The sequence below is a fragment of the Protopterus annectens genome, chromosome 10.part0, assembly GCF_019279795.1.
Source record: "Protopterus annectens isolate FY-2018-M chromosome 10.part0, PAN1.0, whole genome shotgun sequence".
In the NCBI taxonomy this organism is placed as follows: Eukaryota; Metazoa; Chordata; order Ceratodontiformes; family Protopteridae; genus Protopterus; species Protopterus annectens.
The window spans coordinates 832458382-832470827 of record NC_056744.1 but is presented as its reverse complement, the minus strand read 5'-3'; the positions used below and the strand labels follow the sequence as shown (position 1 = coordinate 832470827).

General features: G+C 44.3%; 1 protein-coding gene across 8 annotated transcripts in view; it reads left to right on the top strand.

Annotated features, from left to right (window-relative positions):
- KYAT3 (kynurenine aminotransferase 3) overlaps window positions 1-12446 on the top strand; it is an 846358-nt gene that overhangs the window by 58257 nt on the left and 775655 nt on the right. For 4 of the 8 annotated variants that reach the window (XM_044085640.1, XM_044085642.1, XM_044085638.1 and 1 more), the window contains exon 2: window positions 4321-4433. The exons of the other annotated variants lie outside the window; for them this stretch is intronic. The gene's annotated coding sequence lies outside the window, so the exon portion shown is untranslated. The remainder of the gene's footprint in view (window positions 1-4320; window positions 4434-12446) is intronic. 8 annotated transcript variants of the gene reach the window in all.

Here is a 12446-nt window from a genome sequence, read left to right as displayed (position 1 = left end):
AATGCCCCATCTCAATACCAGAAGATTGCCAAATGCCGGTAATAACGGCTACACAGGTAAAAAACGCACTCTCCAAAGCTAAGAATACAGCATCTATGGGACCAGATGACATCCCGGGCTGTGTACTACATGAACTACAATATGAACTGGCACCTCATCTAAGTGTCATGTTTAATCATAGCCTCACCTCAGGTTTTGTGCCCACTGAGTGGCGCAGAGCTACAGTTATCCCACTCCACAAGGGGGGATCCACCTTGGATCCCGGAAACTACCGTCCCATCAGTCTGACAAGCCTTATCTGCAAGGCCATGGAGCGTATTATCATGGAACTTATAAACAAAGACATTGGCAACCTTCAAACACTGGACCCCACCCAGTTTGGGTTCGTGAAGGGCCGATCTTGTCTCCTGAACCTGATTGACTTCTTCGAATCAGAACAACTGGAAAGGCCGCAGAAATACCTCACTAAAAGAATCACAGGCCTAAAGCAGATGCCCTACGCTGACCGCCTTAAAAAACTCCACCTATACTCTGTCACATATCATCTACTCAGAGGCGATCTCTGCTTAACATACAAGGCCATGTCAAACCCAGAGCTGATGGACATGCTACACTTAAAGAAATCCCAATCCCTCAGAGCCACATGCTCCAAGGAATTAAACCTTGTCATCACAATAAACAAAACATACTGGAGGGATAGGTTCCTGACCCGGAGACTCCCCAGACTCTGGAATAGATTGCCCATACATGTCAAGCAGAGTGCCTCTTTGGCCCTCTTCAAAAGGAACTTTGACGTTTGGATGGGAGAAAGGAAATTCACCCCGGGGATCACAGTCGCCCTGCTAGACAGGGGTCCAGGGAAATAAATAGCGTGGGAAGAAATAGCCAGGGAATTGTTATGGCTAGGCTTGTATAGGCCCTAGGACTGATAGCCTAGTACCAACCTATGAAGGTTCTTTTTAGTTCCAAAAAAGACAGGGGACTGGAGACCCATATTGGATCTCAGCAGACTAAAAAAGTCGGTGAAGAAGTCAAAGTTCCGGATGGTAACACTGCAGTCTCTGCTCCCTTTTCTGGGACAAGACAATGGGATGTGCTCGTTAATTCTTCAGAATGCATACTACCACATAAAGATGGACAGGTGCTCCAGAAGATTTCTACGCTTTCAGCTGGGAGCCAGTCATTACCAGTTCAGAGTTCTGCCCTTTGGACTCACCACAGCCCCAAGAGTGTTTACCAAATGCATGGCAGTAGTCACGGCTCTTCTGAGACATCAAGGATTCCAGGTGTTTCCATACATAGATGACTGGCTCCTAACTGCAACCACCAAACGGCTACTAATCAAAGCCAAGGACTATACCATCCATCTATTCTCAAAGCTAGGCATTACTACAAATGCAGAAACATCTGCTTTGTTGCCATCACAGCGTATTACCTTTATAGGTGCAGATTTAAACACAAACGACATGTTGGCAAATATGTCTCAAGAAAGGATTCAAACATTACGCAGTCAAGTGCTTATCTTGCTCAGCAAGAAAAAAGTACAGGCAAGATTTGTCCTCAAGGTCTTAGGCTCTATGGCAGCGACAATAACTCTAGTTTCCCTGGCACGACTTCACATGCGAATGTAGAAGAGTGGCTACTCTTTGCTCAGTGGTCCATACACGAGTTACCCATGTCTCATGAGATTCTCATTACAGACTCCTGCAAGAGAGATCTGCTTTGGTGGATCCAGTCCACTCAGGGAACAATGGGCAGACCGTTTGTACTTCCCCAACCTGTCGCTACAGTAACCATGGATGTGTCCCAGATAGGGTGGGGAGGGCATTATCTGGGACAGACAGTCCAAGGGATTTGGAAAGATTATGAGTACCATTTGCACATCAGTGTCCTAGAGATGAGGGTGGTGCTTCTGGCATTGCAAGCATTTCAGAACTCTCTTCCCACGGAGATCATTGCAATTCAGACGGACAGTATGGTGGTATGGTACATCAACAAACGGGGGGAACCAGATCCTATCCCCTGTGTCGAGAGGCCCAGAGAGTTTGGCAATGGGCGATATCTGGTCAACGCTTTCTGACGGCAATGCACATCCGGGGGAAATCCAACATCATACAGACAAAGTGGAGCTATTCTCATGCCTCACGAGTGGTCCCTGAATCAGGAAGTTGCAAACCGAATTTTTCACTAATGGGGCCAGTCTTGCTGTGACCTTTTTGCCACTCCCTTCAGTGCCAAATGCAGCAACTACTTTGCCCTCATTTCTTCTCACCGAGGGATGCACTCGCCCACGATTGGCCCCCGGGACCTCTTTATGCTTTTCCCCCATTTCCTTTGATTCCAAACATTATTCAGAAAGCCAAGTCATTGAGTCACAGGTTAATCCTCATTGCTCCATACTGGCCTTGTCAGATTTGGTTCCCTTTCCTTTGGCCCCACCTTCAGGAGGACCCATGGATCTGGGACCCAGTGCCAGTTCTTCTGACTCATCAGTCAGGAACGCTCCATCCTGCCCTTCAGAGGCTCAAGCTGACAGCTTGGTTTCTGCACTTCCAGTCTTAGCCAGGCTTCCAGAATTATCCCATGCAGTATGCCACATTTTGGTCTCCTTGCACAAAAAGATAACTAGGAAACTTTACGCAAGCAAATGGAAGAGGGTCTCTTGTTGGGGGGACAAAAAAACACATGTATCCTTTTACAGCTTCTATACCTGCAATTTTGGAATTCCTGACAGACATTTCTAATCAAGGAGCAGCGGTGGCCACTATTCGAGTTCAACTAGCCGCTATATCTAATTATCATGTGGGGGAACTCGGATCTAGTGTAATGTCCCACAAGTTATGCAAGGCCTTCCTCAGGGGTACTTTCCTGTTAAGACCTCCTGTAAGAGAACCCTCCTCCCCCATAGGATCTAAATTTAGTATTATCAGCGTTTATTCTCCCCCCCCCCCCCTTTGAACCAGCATCCTCTTGTTCTTTAAAATTTCTATCCTGGATAACACTCTTTCTAACAGCAGTTACCTCAGCTAAGAGGGTTTCAAAGTTGCAGGCCTTATCCATCAGTCCTCCCTATTTGATCTTCCACAGCAATAGTGTTTCCCTCAGAACAAATCCTTCCTTCTTACCAAAAGTCTGTTCTGAAACAAGTTTAAACCAATCTATAGAATTGCCTGTGTTTTTTCCTAAATATAGCAACAAGGCAGAATATAAGCTTCACCAACTGGATGTACATAGACAATTGCACGTTTATTTACACAGGACCAAAGATTTCAGAAAATCAGATCAGTTGTTTGTGTCCGATTCAGAAACAAAAAAAGGCCGGGCAGTCTCAAAGGTTACTTTGTCCAAATGGCTTACTGAGACTATCAAATGTGTTTATCAGTCTCATAATAGTAACTGCCAGGGAAAGTGAAAGGACATTCAACTAGAGCGGTGTCTACTTCCATTGCCTTTCAATCCAGACTTTCATTGGATTCAATCTGTGCTGCTGCTACATGGGTCAATCCTGACACCTTTATCTCTCATCACAAAGTAGATGTGGCCTCCCGGAACAGGGCATCCTTTGGTTCCACTGTCCTGAAGAGTTTATTCCCTTGAGTCATCCAAGAGAAAGGTGCTGGGGACTCTGTCCCAACCAGCAAGAATGAAGGCGAGATAGGACAACATAACAAAGAAGTTATGTACTCACCATAATGTTCCATGTTTGTTGTCCAGTATCTCGCCTTCATTCTTGCGTCCCACCCATCCATCCCCCTCTTGGAGGATCTAGAGGAATTTTTTTTTACAATTGGCAAATATGGTTTGATTCCCATCTTGCCTTCCTTTTACCTTTATGACCAATGTATTTCATATATTTTTTCTTTCTGTATGTTATTCATATCCTAGGGAGCTCTCTCCCTCAAACGAGATCTGGGGAACATCTGCTAATCACCATGGGATAGGTTATAGCCTCGAGTCAGTAGAAGCTCTCGAGCTTTGGTATACGGCCGAGTTGGAGCTGAGATTCGAATCCAAACCCCACCAGCAAGAATAAAGATGAGATACTGGACAACAAACATAGAACATTGTGGTGAGTACATAACTTCTTTTTCTACTAGAGTACAGGGTATTATACATTTAGTCTCAAATTTGTATACCAGATACCTTCCCCAGTCCTGTTTGTTCTTTATAGATTATTGTCTGGGATAGCTACTTGCCATATTTGGTGACCTGTGTTTCCATGAGAACAGTAATATCTAAGCTGATTGCATCTAAGGAAACCGTTGTGCATTCTTCCTTTTTTGTTATTTTTTCTTCAGTATGTCTTGTTTTGTCCTGCAGACTACACAACTGAAAGTTCCTCCTCACCTTGGATGAAGTGCAGTTGAGTGAGGCACACACTTTAATTGTACATCACTAACAGATGGGATATTGCAGCAATCCATATTAAACAGGTATTCCTTACCTTTTGTTGGTTCTTCCTTGGCTGAAGGTAACAAGCAGTGTTTGTGAACACAGTGCGTGCAAACGTTGCTGAATGCAAAATTGCACAATTTTCAAATGAGGAAAGTTTATCTATTAAGTAACAGGGACAGAAGTGTCCTGCAGGAAAAGTATTTGGCTTTATACTTAAAAGGAGGAATCTGGGTTCTAATCTGAATTCTTTTTGAGTTTGAGTGAAATTTAGTCTGCTTTTATTCAAACCCTTATTACAGAAGCATTGACTAAATGTGCATGGACTGCAGGTATAATTTTAAAGTGACACTGCTATATTTATACCAAAAAAAAAAATAGTTCCCAAGCCATTTCGATAAAGTTTCCATAGGTACAGGTAAACTACGTTTTCCATCTGAGTAATGTCTGCGTTGTTTATGGTGTGCAGTTTTGTGAAAGACCTCTAAGGAAATGATGAAAAATAAATCATCCAATTAAAATCTTTTCTGAAACTACATTTTCATGAAAGTCAGGGCCTGTAAATCAGGAATCAATCTAGCACATGTTACTGCTATAAAAATAATGTTTTTCATAGGTGATCAATAGGGCCCTTACAAGCCTAGCCAATATAACCTGATTTTACCCAATATACGGCCCCTAGAGGCAAAAGGATGGCATGGATTTATGCCTGTGCATTGAGTATCTTACATATGTCCCCTGTCCATAAAGGGACATAGGCACTACCCAGGTGTGACTTTGCAATTCCCCATCCATTGATCCAAGTTGCATTTAAGAGGGCCAGGAAAAGGCTCTGGTTAATGTGAATAGGAAGCCTGTTCCAAATAAGGGGCATTCTCTGAGACACAGTTGTCTCCAGCATGTTTCGTTTGAGTCGCTGACTAAGTTTAGATCCGTAGATCGGGTGACCAACATGCTGTTTGACTTGTGGATGTGTAGCTGCTTCATCAGGTCTGGATTTGTGAGTGTCTTGTAGGTCAGGCATAGGTCACCCCTTAATAGTCAGTAGGATATAGACTAAAAGCCTTATCCTGTTACTCTCTCAGCATAGTTCATGCTGTTTACACCCTGTACTTTCTTTGTGAGGAACCTTTGAGGTTGCTCCAGCTGCTTTAAGTGCCTAGTCAAGTACATGCCAAATGATGCACTGTACTCCTTCATTATTCTAATGAGGGCTGAGTACAGTGGGACTGTAATTTTCTGGATGCCATGCCTTTACTTATAAGTTGTGCCACATAAAACAATTTCCTCACCACTGTGGATAAATGGACGTTGAAGTTCAGGCTACTATATATCTCTCTACTTAGTTCTGTCACCTCTGAGTCTAATGTAAGGGGTGTGCTATTGATGATCTTATTTGCAGAGGTATTTGACTACCCAGAGCATATGATAATACATTTTCTTGCATTTAGTTGCAGGCCATGGTTCTGGCATCAATCACTTGTCTGAGTTGGACCCTTTTGAAGGATACCTACATCGTTGGAGATTGTGATGGCCCCCAGCTTGCAGTCATTGGCAGACGTTGTCATCAAGAGGCCTTCCACATTTGCCTCGACTTCAGAGAAGTATATTCTGAACGGGAGTGGTCCCAGTACTAAGCCCTATGGCAAACACTAGTCAGTGGCTTCTTGTTGGGTCTAGATTCACCCACTTTAACCATGTGTCTTGTAAATAAGTCAACTGGCTATCCATCTGGTGACATAGGGATTTATGCCCAGTTTTGTGAGTTTGTTATATCTGAGTGGGGAATTGTCATATGTCTTGGCCAGATTAAGGTAGGTGGTATGTACTGTTTTACCCTCATCCATGTGGTGACTTTCTCAGAGAAGTCCATCCGATTCAGTAGACATGGAACTGCCCTTGACAAAGCTGAATTGGGTCAGGTCCATTGTTTGGAGGTCTTCTACATCATTATTTATCAGGTCCATGATTATTCTTTCCATTTTCTTGCATATAAGACTACTCAAACTTCTCTATCTGTAATTACCTGGGTCAATAGATGGGCCTACTTTATGCAGAGGGATGACAGCTGCCCTCTTCCACCTGTCGAGGCAAAGCCAGTCCAGAGGCTGTTTTTAAATAGAGATCCTGACAAGTCTGATAACTCCTTGTTTAAGCTGTTTTAAGAGGCAACCTGGTATATTGTCAAGCCTCATTGAAGCCATGTTTTTAGCTTTAGAGAGCACAGTGTCAACCTGTTCTTTGGTGATAATTGGCAGTGGAGTGGTGGAAGGTGTGAAGCCTGCCAGCCCAGCTAGCTAAAATTTTGCCAATAATTATATGTTGTCTTAAATATTAATATGATCCATATGCTTGTCTACAAATGTAAGTAACATGTATGTTATGTGCTGAGCTTCAAAAATATAACCACAGTGCACCCTGCTGGAAAAGAGCAGAAATGTATATGGACTACATACCTGCACAAATGTAGATATTCATATTATTAATTGGGGCATACAGAGTTAACTTGCAAACTCTGAGAAAGTAAGTAAAGATTTTTACGATTGTTTACCACAGCTAGAAGACAGAATGTCTACAGCTAGAGATTTTTTCTTTTTTTCTTTTCTTAAGACAGAAATAATTACTAGGTTTAAAATGTAAAACTGTTAATTGTTTTACTTCTTCCAGTTTCAGGCAAGCTTCTAAGAGAGAAGTGGCAACTTCTAAAAGATAAGTATTTTTTATAGAGACATGTTAAATTCCGTTGGTATGTTTAGCCTGGAAATAGAGGCAGGTGTCAAATAGTGATTTCATCTAGCTAACCCAGCAGTAATATGTATTATTAATTTAAGAACTATCTCAAGAGAGAAAGTCTGGGCATTTTGTATTTGTCTCTGGACCTGTAAACATCTCACCAGCACTTGCCTTGCTGTGTAAGTAAGATTTAGATCATAGTATCTCTCTTAGAGATAGGAAAATAGTAACATCAATCTAGATGTTTTCTCTATTCGTGTGAGACTGCCCTCCAATGTTGTTTTAAAGTATTTCCTGTGATTCTGAACTCTGTTGTCACTGTATTTGGGTTATTGAGTATTGTCTTGTTCTGTTATTATTTATTATTAAATATATTTAAACCTTTTAATTGTGAGTGGTTTGTTAGAGATATTTAAGCTCTTAGAGTACTAGCATATATATTTGGTAACACTGTACAGGCCACTGTTAAATAGCCTTAATGTCTTGGACACACTTACCATTTGGATAATAGTAACATTACACAGTAGAATTGGTCACCCTTTGTAAGGGCCTTATAGTAGTTGATAATGGTGGTTGGTGGCAGCTGGTACTACCTTATAGTTTGGGCAGAATGGGACATAGCTAGTGAACCTGTGCCAACCTTCCTCAGAAGTGTCTGTATGTTTGTATATAAATCAAATCTCAAAGTGTGTTTGTGTCTGCTACTTGGGCAGGGACACGAAGCACTGGTTGGACAGAGAGGGTGCTGGAGGTTTTGGCTTGACCACTCTGCTGAGATCTTAACCCTGTAGCTGGGCCAGTGGGGAGTCTTATTGGGGATCTGGAGAGAAATGGAGAAATCATCCCCAGACTGACTGTAATCTCTGTGTGCTCCTAAGGGAAATTGTACTTTACTGTGGGTGTACTTGTCATTCTCCCAATGTGCACGCCCCTGACTGGTGTTAGTGGTGAGGATTGGAGCTCCTTGATTACTGGGCCAGTGCAGGAGTGTCACATATTAATTGTTTGGTAGTGGTAGGATAGCCACATCACATTAATTGGCTTGTAGTGGTATGGATATTGAACTCCTGTAGGTTGTGTGCAGTGATCACTGAAGATGTTTGAATGTTTACTGCATGGCTGATTAGGAGTACAGAGTTCATATCACAATTGTTTTATTTTTTGTTAGCTTAGTCAGGGAGAGCAGCAGGCAAGCATGTCAGCAGAGGAGTATGGCAAGCTGACAAGGAGCCAGCTGGCTTGAGATGTGCCAGGCTAAAGGACTGATGCATGCCAACTGGACTAAAGCAGACATGATTGCAGCTTTAGTCACAGCTGCATCAGAGAATAACAACCAGGATGCCAATCGGACTGGCCCTGGAGATGTACAACTCTCAGAAAATGGACAGCCCAACCTTTCCAATGAGAACTTAAAAATCCATCTGGAGTTAGAGACTTGAGTTGGAAGCCAAGTGTTTGGAAATAGAAACAGCAGAGAGACTGAGATGTATGCAGGCTGAGGAGAATGAGAAACTGCTACGCCTAGACGCTGAGGAGAAGGAAGGGGAGAGGCAACATGAAAAGGAGATGTTGACTCTTTGCCAGAGTCATGGAAGTAATGGGAAAGGGAGCAACTGAACCTCAGAAGCAACTAAGGTCAGTAAATTTCTTCCACAATTTACAGGGGGGGGTAATTTTGATAGTTTCGCTCATATGTTTGAGAGGCTATGTAAACAGCATGATGTTGACCAAGGGCTCTGGGTACAGTTTCTGACCCCCTTACTCCATGCTAAAGCTGTAACTCTTCTTTCCAAACTGCCTGATGAGGACTGTTTAAATTATCATGTTTTAAAGAACTGTTTGCTAGAATTTTTTAAGTTAACACCTGAAGTTTATAGGAAAAAGTTTCGTGAGCACGGATGCAAGGCAGATGAAAGTATGTGTGAATATATTGCTGAATTAAGCACTTATTTTCATAGGTGGGTGAGTGGATGTCAGGTCACCATTTTTGAAGGGCTGGCAGACATTTTGTTGAGGGAACAAGCCCTTAGCACTTTGCCTGAGGACATGAGGATCTGGTTAGCTGATGGACAATGCCTTACTGTAGATGAGTTGGGAAAGAAGGGAGACCTATACCTAGCAAGCAGGGCATCACTGCACAGGAAAGGGACACACAGTGCTGCTCATGGGTCTAAGGGAACCCATGGTGGGCAGCCTAGACTGCCCCAACAGAATCTGCCAGTAGCAGGGGAAGCCACCAGTCCAGGTACATGTCCAGGACCTAGGGTTAAATGTTTTAAATGCAACCAGTGGGGCCATGTAGAATATAGATGTCCACGGAGGCAAGGTGGGGAAGAAAAGGTGGGAGAGCCAGTAAGTGGGAATGACAAAAAATGCCAACAGTAAGTTGTCTTGAGACAACAAGGGTACCAAACTACCACAAGAGATTATATCCTATCTTAGTGAATGGCAAACAGACCATTGCTAAGAGAGAGGGAGCCTCTGGCGTAACCATTTTGAAACCTGCAATGTTTACAGAGAAGTGCTACTTGCCTGGGCAGTCCCCTCCAGTCAGAGCTTTAGGAGGGACCCCATTCCAAATACCATTGGCTAGGGTTTACCTTGATTGGGAGGGTGGAAAAGGAAGCCAGCAAGTAGGTGTGTTTGAGGATATCTCTGAAGATGTCATGATAGGGAATGATTTTGATAATGCAGTACCATGTGTTCATGCAGTTACCAGTAGCCAGGCTTGGAGACGAGCATGTGGGTTTGGTAGCCTGGGGAGACCCAGACAGAACGCACACTTGCAGCCAGGAAGGGTGAGGTGGTTACTTCAGAGAGGGAGCTTCCCTGTAGCAGTAAGACTGAAGGTGAGCCACAGCTCCTTGTTGGTACTGATGGTCTCCTGGACAGAGTGACTGCAACGGCAGAGGTGAATAGTAGTACCCAGGCTGACAGTGAGGCACCACTGTCAGAGGATACCAGACTTCCTTTGAAGGGGAGCTGGGAAGGGTTACAGAGAGAGAGTTGAGACCGGCTCAGCTCTCAGACCCCACATTACAAGGCCTGAGAGAGGTAGCTAGTGAGGCACCTAATTTAAAAGAGAAAGGGGAATCTGTATACTGGGACAAAGGATTACTGTATAGTGAATGGACCCCTGAGGGAGGGCTAGAGGGTAAGAGCATACAGCAGTTGGAAGTGCCAAGAGCCTACCGTCTGGCACTTCTAGCCATAGCCCATGATATTCCCTTTGCAGGTCATATGGGCATAACACGTACAAAGAGATGTGTTATGCAAAACCTTTATTGGTCTGGGATTTCCAGAGATGCAACAAGGTACTGCAGGACCTGTGAACAGTGCCAAAATGTAGGCAAGGCAGTTGACAAGGTGAAAGCTCCTTTGATGCCTTTGCCTGTGATTGAGGAGCCATTTCAGAGAGTAGCTATGGATATTGTGGGACCTCTGCGCACCCCAAGTTCCACAGGGAAAAAGTGGTAGTAGATTATGCTACCAGATACCCTGAGGTAGTGGGTCTGTCCTCCATTGAGACAGACAAGGTGGCAAATGCTTTGTTAGAGATTTTCAGCAGGGTAGGTTTTCCAAAAGAAATACTGGTTGACTAAAGTGGCAATTTCATGTCAGACCTGCTGACTTGTCTGTGGAAGTACTGTCTGGTGAAGCACCTAAAGATGACCCTCTGCCATCCCCAGACTAATGGTCTTGTTGAGAGGTTAAACTCTGCACTCAAGACCATGCTACAGGCATTTGCAGACAAGTTTAGGAGGGAGTGGGACAAATATTTGCCCCATCTGTTTGCTTACAGAGATATTCCACAGGAATCCACAGGGTTTTCACCCTTTGAGTTGTTATATGGGCATAGGGTGAGGGGGGACGTCTAAATTTAATTTGAGATGAGTGGGAGGGCGAGTGTGAATCTCACAAGGTGTGGGTTGTGGCATATGTCCTAAACCTCAGGACAAAACTCAGGGAACTCTTGGGCTTGGCCCAGGAGAAACTGGCAGAAGCCCAACAGCAGAAAAAGGTCTGGTATGACAGGAATGCTCGAGCTAGAGAGTATGCTTTAGGGCAGCAGGTAATGGTCCTCATTCCTGTCAGGCACAGTAAGCTGCAGGCAGCTTGGGAGGGACCCTATGAGGTGGTAAGGAATGTCAGTGATGTTAACTGCATGGTAGAACTGCTAGGCAGGAGGCAGGGATGCAAATTGTACCATGTTAACATGATGAAACCTTACCATGATAGGGAGGACCTTGTGCTGAGTATTTGCAGCGAATTGCAGGAAGAGTCTGAGAAGGATCTGGTGACTGATCTCCTCAGTGAGGTTCGGACTGACACCTCAGTGGAAGGGGTAGCAATGTCCCAGCAGCTGTCCCCTACCTAGGTTTGAGTAATCCGAGCAGTGTTACAGGAGTTTGGGGACATGTTAACTGTGAAACCAGGGTGCACCCACCTGGTGCAGCACCATGTGGATACAGGAAACCAAAGGCCTATTAAGCAGCCCCCTTATAGGGTGCCTGAGAGAGTCAAACGGACTCTGAGGGAGGAGATACAGGAAATGTTGGAACTAGGGATAATTCAGGAGTCCAGCAGTCCCTGGGCCTCCCCAGTGGTGCTGGTACCAAAGAAGGATGGCAGCACCAGGTTATATGTGGACTACAGGAAATTAAATAGTCACACAGAGTCAGATGCTTACCCCATGCCTAGGACAGATGAAGCCCTAGAGCAGCTATTTGGGGCTTAGTATCTTATCACCATTGATCTTACCAAGGGTTACTGGCAGTTGCCCTTGACTTCCAGAGCTAGAGAGAGGTCAGCCTTTGTGACTCCTTTCGGCTTGTATGAGTTCACAAAGATGTCCTTTGGGTTGAAAAATGCCCCAGCAACTTTCCAGAGGCTGGTAGGTCATATCCTAGCAGGAGAATTTGCCCTCGGCTGAAATCTTAACCCTATAGCTGTGCCAGTGGGGAGTCTTATTGGGGATCTGGAGAGAGGTAGGGAGAAACCAGCCTCAGACTGTCTGTGATCTCTGTGTGCTTTTAAGGGAAATTGTACTTTACTGTGTGTGTGTACTTGTCATCCTCCCAATTTGTATGTCCCTCACTGGTGTTAGTGGTGAGGGTTGAAGGCTCCTTGATTACCGGGCCAGTGCAGGGGTGTCACAGAGGGTATTTTTTGGGGGAGAACTGGATCTGATCGGGAGGTGAAATTTGAGCTGAATTTGTCAGCAAGCAGATTTGCTATGTCTTCCACATTGAATGTTTCACCTTATGGGCATGGTAGTTGAGACACAAGGAGATGTAGCTTTGTGTTGTGATGGAAATTGT